Source organism: Lissotriton vulgaris, chromosome 7, assembly GCF_964263255.1.
Source record: "Lissotriton vulgaris chromosome 7, aLisVul1.2, whole genome shotgun sequence".
NCBI classification, from domain to species: Eukaryota; Metazoa; Chordata; class Amphibia; order Caudata; family Salamandridae; genus Lissotriton; species Lissotriton vulgaris.
The window spans coordinates 196,803,316-196,811,362 of NC_141695.1; positions in this window are offsets into that span (position 1 = coordinate 196,803,316).

Here is an 8,047-nt window from a genome sequence, read left to right on the forward strand (position 1 = left end):
CAAGTCCCTGATAGCTTCTTTATATGGTCCTCAAATCTAAGGTCCTCCGTAAACCATATGCCCAGATTTTTCGCGGGGACATCCATCTCTTTGGGGATAGGAATATTTGGGGGCCACAACGTGTTCCTGAACAGGGGGGGAAAGAACCATAAAAGAGCACCTCGGATTTGTCCCCACTACATTTCAGCTGGGCCATAGTTAACCAGCGAAAAACTGAGGACAAACATGAATGGACTGCAGAAGTATCCAGATTGTCATCTGGCCAGGTAAACAACAGCTGAGTATCATCAGCATACCCTATGATCTTAGCCCCATAATGTTCCGCTAGGTAAACCAAGGGGGTGATGTAAATGTTGAACAGTAGGGGACTAAGAGTGGATCCCTGAGGGACCCCTGTGAGGAGTGGTTTAGGCTCCGAAGCATGGGGCGGCATCCAGACCTGCTGTGTCCTGTCTGATGAAAATGAGGACAGCCAGGTCAGGACATTTCCCCCAATACCAATGGCAGACAGCCTGGCGAGGAGGAGCTCGTAGGGAACTGTATCGAACGCTGCAGAGAGGTCCAATAAAATCAGGACCGCTCTGCCGCCTCCGTCCAAACATTACCGAATCGACTCCGTCATCTCCACCATCGCAGTCTCAGTGCTATAGGCCGCCCTGAAACCTGATTGCGCTGGGTGAAGAGCTTCGGAAGGGTTATGGGACGACACTGCCCCGCTCAAATTGAGGAGCCGCCCATGGTCATTAGGGAGGTACAGCTTAAGTCCTGTGGCACAGTGAGCACGGAACGCAAGACTTGACAAACCTGTTGCGCTTAAGGCATCCCACCAAAGAAAATAAAGGATGGGTGATGGGTGGAATGCAATAATTAATCTCTGTGGCTGGCTGTTGATTGGTTGAATGCTTAACATAATCTCAGCCACTTATAAGTGCACAGGGCTGTAAACCAGTACATCATGTTTGCCCACTATTCCAATTGCAGTAGGAACAAGGCAAATCAGGCAATAGGAACAGCCTGAACAGGTCAGAAACCCGCTGAGGAGGTTGCTTGTCTTTTCATCTTGAGGTGATCTGACTGGGCAGTTTGAGCTATATCACCTGGTGGCAAACTCTAGATCTGAGGGAAGCTAGATGGAGAATCTGGATTGGGTGACCTTGGGTTGAGTAGCCAGCCAGCGGTCCTGTTAGAAATGGAGTTCTTTAGTTGGCAGAAATAGGTACCTTTGTGCAAGTAGGGACCCTTCTCCCTAGTCAGTGTAAGGAGGATACACTTCTAAAATAGCGCCTGCTCACCCCCTTGGTAGCTTGGCACGAGCAGACAGGCTTATCTCGGAGGCAGTGTGTAAAGCATTTGTGAACACTTAGAGTAATACAGTGAACACACTACAAATGGACACCACACCAGTTTAGAAAAATAAGTAAACTTTATCTAAACCAAACAAGACCAAAACGAAAAAGTACACAATACAGTAATGACTTTTAAATGATAAAAATACTTCTGTTCCAAGCAAATTGCGGATGAGACACCTTCATCACAAAGTGCACACAGTGGAGAAGTGTAGCTCAATGATTAGAGCGGCAGACCCTGATGCAGAGGTCTATCCCGGGACCAGGGTTCAATTCCCCGTCTCAGCGGGTCTTGGGCTCAAAATTCCACGGACCTGATAATTCTCTGATAATTGCCTATTCCAATCATGGAGTCCCACTCTGCAACTCTGGGCAATAGCTTGCTTAATCTCCACAACGGCCCCCACAACGCTAAGGATGCTTGGTCTCCACCTAGGGGGTGCCCAGGAGTGGACGCCTTACAGAGAAAGCCAGAATGGGTTCCACAGCAGTATTTGTACAAGCGCCTTGAGACCCTTGCGGGTGAGTAGTGCGCTATACAAGTATCAATTTACATTTACATAAACACAACTGTCGCAGGGAAGGTGAAGGTGATGTGTCGGTTTCTTACTCCCAAGGAAGGTGATGCGTCAGTTCCTTACCGAAGGGGAGGTGATGCGTTGGTTTCTTATTGTGTGGGGAGGTGATGCGTTGGTTTCTTTTGCAACGCCAGTGTTCTTGTCGGTGTGGCACCCAGATGCGATGAGTGAGAATCAGGGATGAGTCGGGTCTCAATTCAGCAGGGGCGGCGACGACACTGCATGGCTCTCTCCAGCCGCGGTCCCACGAGGCATTGGTTCTTTCAGCCACGCAGCAGGGCTTGCGCCAAAATCGGTGCAGTGATCTCGGACTTTGTGAATCGGTGCACCCGATGCAGCGTGTGGCAATTTCTAGAGCCACAGACAGGCACTGCAATGGTTTCTTCTGCGATGCGTCTGAAACAGGTGCAGATACGTCACGTTTCTTGAAGTTGCATTATTATTCCAGCTCCCAGCGGCAAACAGCCCCCAGAGGTCCTCAACAGCAGCAGGCACCTTTTAGCAGGACAGGACTCCCAGCAAGGAAGTTCAGGGGAGCCGGTGGGGAAGTCTTTGTGTCCCTGAGACTTCAGAACAGGCAAGCTCTTCTTTCAAGCCCTTAGAGACCTTCTTCAAGCAGGGGACACAGCACACAGCAAAGTTCTTTCTCCTTTCCTTGGCAGAAACAGCCACTGCAGGCCAACCCCTGACAGCACACAGCAATGGAGCAGTACTTCTCCTCAGTTTTTCCAGTTCTTCTCCTTGGCAAAGGTTCCTCTTGATTCCCAGAATGATCTAAAAGTCTGAGGTCTGGCCCTACTTATACAGTAAATCTCTTTGTTCTCTGGTGCAGAGAAGCTCTTGACCCAACCAAAACCAGTTCTGTCCTCTCTGGTGCAGCTTCCCGGCAGAAGGTGGCGACAGCATTGTCCTTGGCAAACCAGGCCCATTCAGGTGTGAAAAAAATCTCCTCCCTTACTCTGAATGCAGCCCAGGTATATTCAGCCCAGCCCTGGCTCACCATGGAAAGGCAGGACACACCTCAGCCCCCAAGGGGCTGTCCGAAAACAGAATACACATCCCCAGCCCCTGTGACTCCAAAGACAGACAGTCAAGACACAACTTAGCAGAGGTACACTCAATAGTATTTCAAGAAAATACCTACTTTCTAAGTATTTTCCAACCCAGAATGTAAAAATCACCCTCACTAAAAGATGCATCTTAACATTCTGAGTTCAGGCATATCAAACTTTATTTTCCGATCTTGTTCCCATGGGCAGTAATGCTCATAAGATGTTATGAGCAAACTCCCCATTCTATCCTATAGGGACAGATAGTGAAAAACGAAATTGGCAGTATTTAACTATCAGGACATGCCCCACTTTTCACATACAATGTATCCTGTATCCTGCCCACAGGGGTACCTTGGACATATCTTAGGGGTGACTAACATGTAAAAAAAGGGAAGGTTAGGGCCTGGCAAGTGGGTGCACTTGCCAGGTTGACATGGCAGTACTAGACTGCACACAGGCCGCTTATGTGGGTGACACAATCAGTGCTGCAGGCCCACTAGCAGCATTTGATTTACAGGCCCAGGTCACCCCTGGTGTACTGTACTAGGGACTGACTAGAACATCGAATATGCCAATCATGGAATCACCAATCCATAATAACAATTTACATGGGGAGCATATGCACTTTAGCACTGATCAGCAGTGGTAAAGTGCTCTGAGTCATAAAACAGGTCAGAAACAGAAGGCCAAAAAGCAAAATGTACGTGGATAAACCCGCTGGACAAGCCAGGTCTAACAGGTCCCAATTATGGCAGTAATCACACAAACTATGGGAAGAAACATCACTAATTAGGCCCACAATTAAAATATCATAGACTGGAAGGGCTCACATGGATGACTGACAGCCAGGTGCCCTTGGATTTTTCATGACATAATATAATTACCATTAGAAAGGACAGTAATACAAGGTTTAAATTCCTGCTTCATTGTTGCGAAGCAAATAAAATGAATCGTTCATCAGAGCCTGGAAATATTTAATCAAGAAACATGTAATATTGTGGATATAAAAGAAGATTTACTATTGTATACAAATAACATTTTGAATACAATAACACTGATGAATACATTCCACTGCACTAAACTTGCTAAACGTTTTATATTCGTTGTAATTCTATACTGCTATAATACCGGTGATGTGAACACCAATTAAAGTGCCAATAGTGAAATCACCAATTCACCAAGTCTGCAAAAACACTGGAGAGATCTTGGAGTATACCCCAAGTCCACAAAAGGTATCCATTGTTGACGTTCAAGGTGGTGATAGCATCATCGTCAGATTTGTAAGGCAAAAAATTTGAAATTTTAAATAGCTTGGTGCATTCAAATTCTCCCTTCCATCCAATATATTCTATTGTATGGTACCTTCGTCAATGCTCTATATTACAATTACTGCTTTGACTTTGGTATTCAGAACCTAACTCGAATGACTACATGATGCAAAGCCGGGTCTTAATTTAATTTAACTTAAATTAGACACCACTGCGTGTCTGCGTTGGTCAAAGACGTGGAACAAGTTAGAAACCTAAAAGTAGTAAAATGCCTACCTTTGGGTGTCACCTATATGCCTTGAATTGGAAAATTATAGTTACTGATGGACAAAAATGCTGCAACAGATTATCTGGTTGAAAAATCCAGAAAAAGTAGGGCTTTGTGAGTATCTCAAAGTGTATGGTTTAGGAGGTGAAATCTGTGAGACACCAATGTTTTATCCTGAACTTAGATGAGATCTTTAGGGGACAATAATTGATGCTAGGATTAGATAATTGCCCTAGATGTATCTTCTAGTTGATTACGTATATAAGATGTAGTTTGAGTCAACATGTTCATGAATAGTTTTGAGTCTCTAAGAATTTCAGAGACATTTTGCTGGTAGTGAGATATGAGAATAACCACAAACTTTAGAGAGTACCTGGGCATATTTACATAGGGTTGATTTGGTCCCTCATCTTCTGCAACTACCTGAGAGCGGTTGACAAAGCAGTATTTGTCTCATGCACTATAAAAAGAGTTAGATAAATTCATTCAGATGAGACCGGTCACCACAGTTGGTGCTGGCTAGAATGGGGTTTGAGTCCCCTAGGTCTGCATGTGAGGCTTAACATGAGAGGAGTTTCCTCTTTTGCATCGAGTGTTTTAGACAGATTTGTTTGCTGTTTTCAGAAAGATTAATATTAGATGGTGAGAGGAAATTAATATTACCAATATTTTGATTCCATCTATTATTTTTTTAGAGTATTGTATACTAGGGTAGATTTACAATCCCCTTGCACCGCCATTGCATCACTTTTTTTGACGCAACGGCAGGGCAAAAAATGCGGCCAATTTACAACGTTGTATCGCCCTGCATGACATTATACCTGCACCAGGTACAATGTATGCAAACTAGGCGTTCCCACGCAAAAAGCCATGTAGAACTGACACAGTGAGATTTACAGCATAGCACTGCATCACTCTATGCCTTCACTGCGTCAAAATCCCTATGCCTGCTCAGACCAGGTCTAAGGAATGAGGCATGACTTTTTGTACAGGGCTCACCTATCTGTTGTGGCACTTTGCTTGAGTTGCGTCACTTTCAGGAGCAACTCCAGCAATGCGTCACTTTTGTGCCAACAGATGCGTCAGTATATCTGACTCATCTGTCAATCCTTGCTCCATGGAGCCCTGTATTGTAAATACAGCGCATCTATGGTGGTGCAAGGACATTTAGCACTGGTGCAAGGAAACTGACGCATCCATGCAGCTGCGTCAATTCCTTGTAAATCTGCCCCAAAAATTTTCAGGAAAATTGCCATCCATGCTGCAGTGTTATTTGTGTAGAAAATTAAGTCAGGTTTGATACATCCTAATTTTCTGCTGTGATGTTGGTCTGAAAAAAAAGCAGTTCAGTATTGATTCTAAATTATGTATTTAAAGTTTTGTTTGTAGTCTTTGAGTGGTTAAGGGGTGTTGATGTCAACATGAGATTGTTAGGCGGGAGTTGGAAGTCCACAATGTGGCAGGGTGGATAGTGACTAGTTTCTAAAGTTTTGAGAGAAAAGGGCCTATTTCGAGCTTGTCTGACAGATGTCAGCTACTGTACCTCCGACTACCCACCCTACTTAGGGTGGACTTTATTGTGTCCTATGAAGGTAGACACCAGGAGCCAGGATGTATATTTAAGTCTTCTTTATTAATCTTCATTTACATCAGTCTTGACTCCAGCCAGCCTAGTGTGGTACAAGCCCCACCAGGAGCAGCCTGTCTAGCTGCTCAGCCCATCTCTAACTCCCAACACTCATCCACTCAGACACCCAGGCATTCCACACATCACAGGCACACCAATATTCTATGACCATCTCACACTCTAGCTGAGCAGCTAGAGGCAGCAGGGCTGGAATACATGTTACACAAATAAGTGGGGTATAACATACTTTTTTTTCCAATTCAGGACAGTAAGGATAAGTTTAATGGTTCACAACAGAAATAAATGACCACATGTCCTGGGAGAAGACAAGGCTGTCAGGGTCATTAGTTTTGTAGTTTTCGAAAACAAACCTCCAGGGCAGAAAGGTCACAGCAAAACATTCCTAGCAAAGAAATGTGAGTGATTAAACTCTTGGAGTAATTAATAAAAACTCGGAGGCCCAGTGGTTCTGTATTTACTGCAGAATACATTTCTATCATCTATAGATGTTGGAAAATTCTGTAAAAGAAACCAGATGATTTTTCTTTAAAATTACTTTCCTATGAATAAAAATAATGTTAGTCTACCATTTAAAAATATTGCCATTTATTTGAACCTGATGAATAAGTAAATTGAATTTTCACAGAATATAAACGATGTTGGCAAATATATATTACAACACGGCAGAGCAGGAAGCGTTTTGACATATAGATCTGAAGTAATCACAAACCGTTAGTGGAAAGGGTATTTCGAGGTGCCTGGTTTGCAATATGAGCTGGCATAGTCCTTTGGCCACAACATTTGAGGGCGGTGATAGTTTCAAACTAAGACATATGAAGCACTATTCTGATGTGTAGTTGTGTAGACACTGCAATATGTATCAGCACAGTTGTGGGGTGCAATGTTATGGGTCTTGGACCACTGACCAACAAAGTCCACAAAATATACTCAAACAGGAAAGGGTCATTCCAGGGGCCTTTCGTGGTGGCGTCCGGTTGATGTATGCCCTATGTATTATGTTACGTTACGCAGCATGCCTGGGAGGCAGTGTTGCTGTGCAGTTGAATGAAGTGTTTTGAAAATAGAAACTTATTTGTCCCCACCGGAGTTCCGTTAGCAGATGTGAACATATAATGCACATGGGTGAGTCTCAGTAACATGTGGAGAAGTGTGGCTCACTGGTTAGAGCAGGCAGACCCTGAAGCAGAGGTCAGACCAGGGACCAGGGTTCAATTCCCAACGCGGCAGGGTCTTGAGCTCAAATGTCCATGGACTCGATAATTCTCGCTTCGGTGCCTGACCTAATCATGGGTTCACACTCTGCAACTCTGGGCATTAAGCTTGCTTAATCTCCACAACGCCCCCCCCCCCCCCCGCGCGGCGGGATGCCTGGCTTTCACCTTGGGGATGCCCTGTAGGGGCTATCTCACAGGGAAAAGCCAGGACGGGTTCCCAAGGCAAGCGCGGAGATACCCCTTCGGGGGTTGATTCAGGCGCTATATAAGAAACATAATAATAATAATAATAACATCTTAGGGAAAACAAGCATTTGCAATGCAATTGGTCTCGCATTTGCGAGAGTTTGTAAATGCCAATGCCATTTATTTATGTGTTTTTAAAACCTGCAAGAAGTACATAAATGTGCACTTAGTACTTCTAGTCCTTGCTTACAAGAAGCAAAGTTGGCAGGAACTGCGTCTCTTTTACTTTCAGTCTGTGGTGCTGAGTGATGTTGAGTTGGTGCTGTGCTCAGGTAGTGGTGCGCTGATGCTGAGGTGGTGCTGTGCTATGCAGTGCAGATGTGTGGTGCTGCGCTGATGCTGAGTTGGCGATGCACTGAGGAGGAGGTGGTGCTGTGTTGATGCTGAGACGGTGCTCAGGTGATGTTGAAGTAAGGCTGAGTGATGC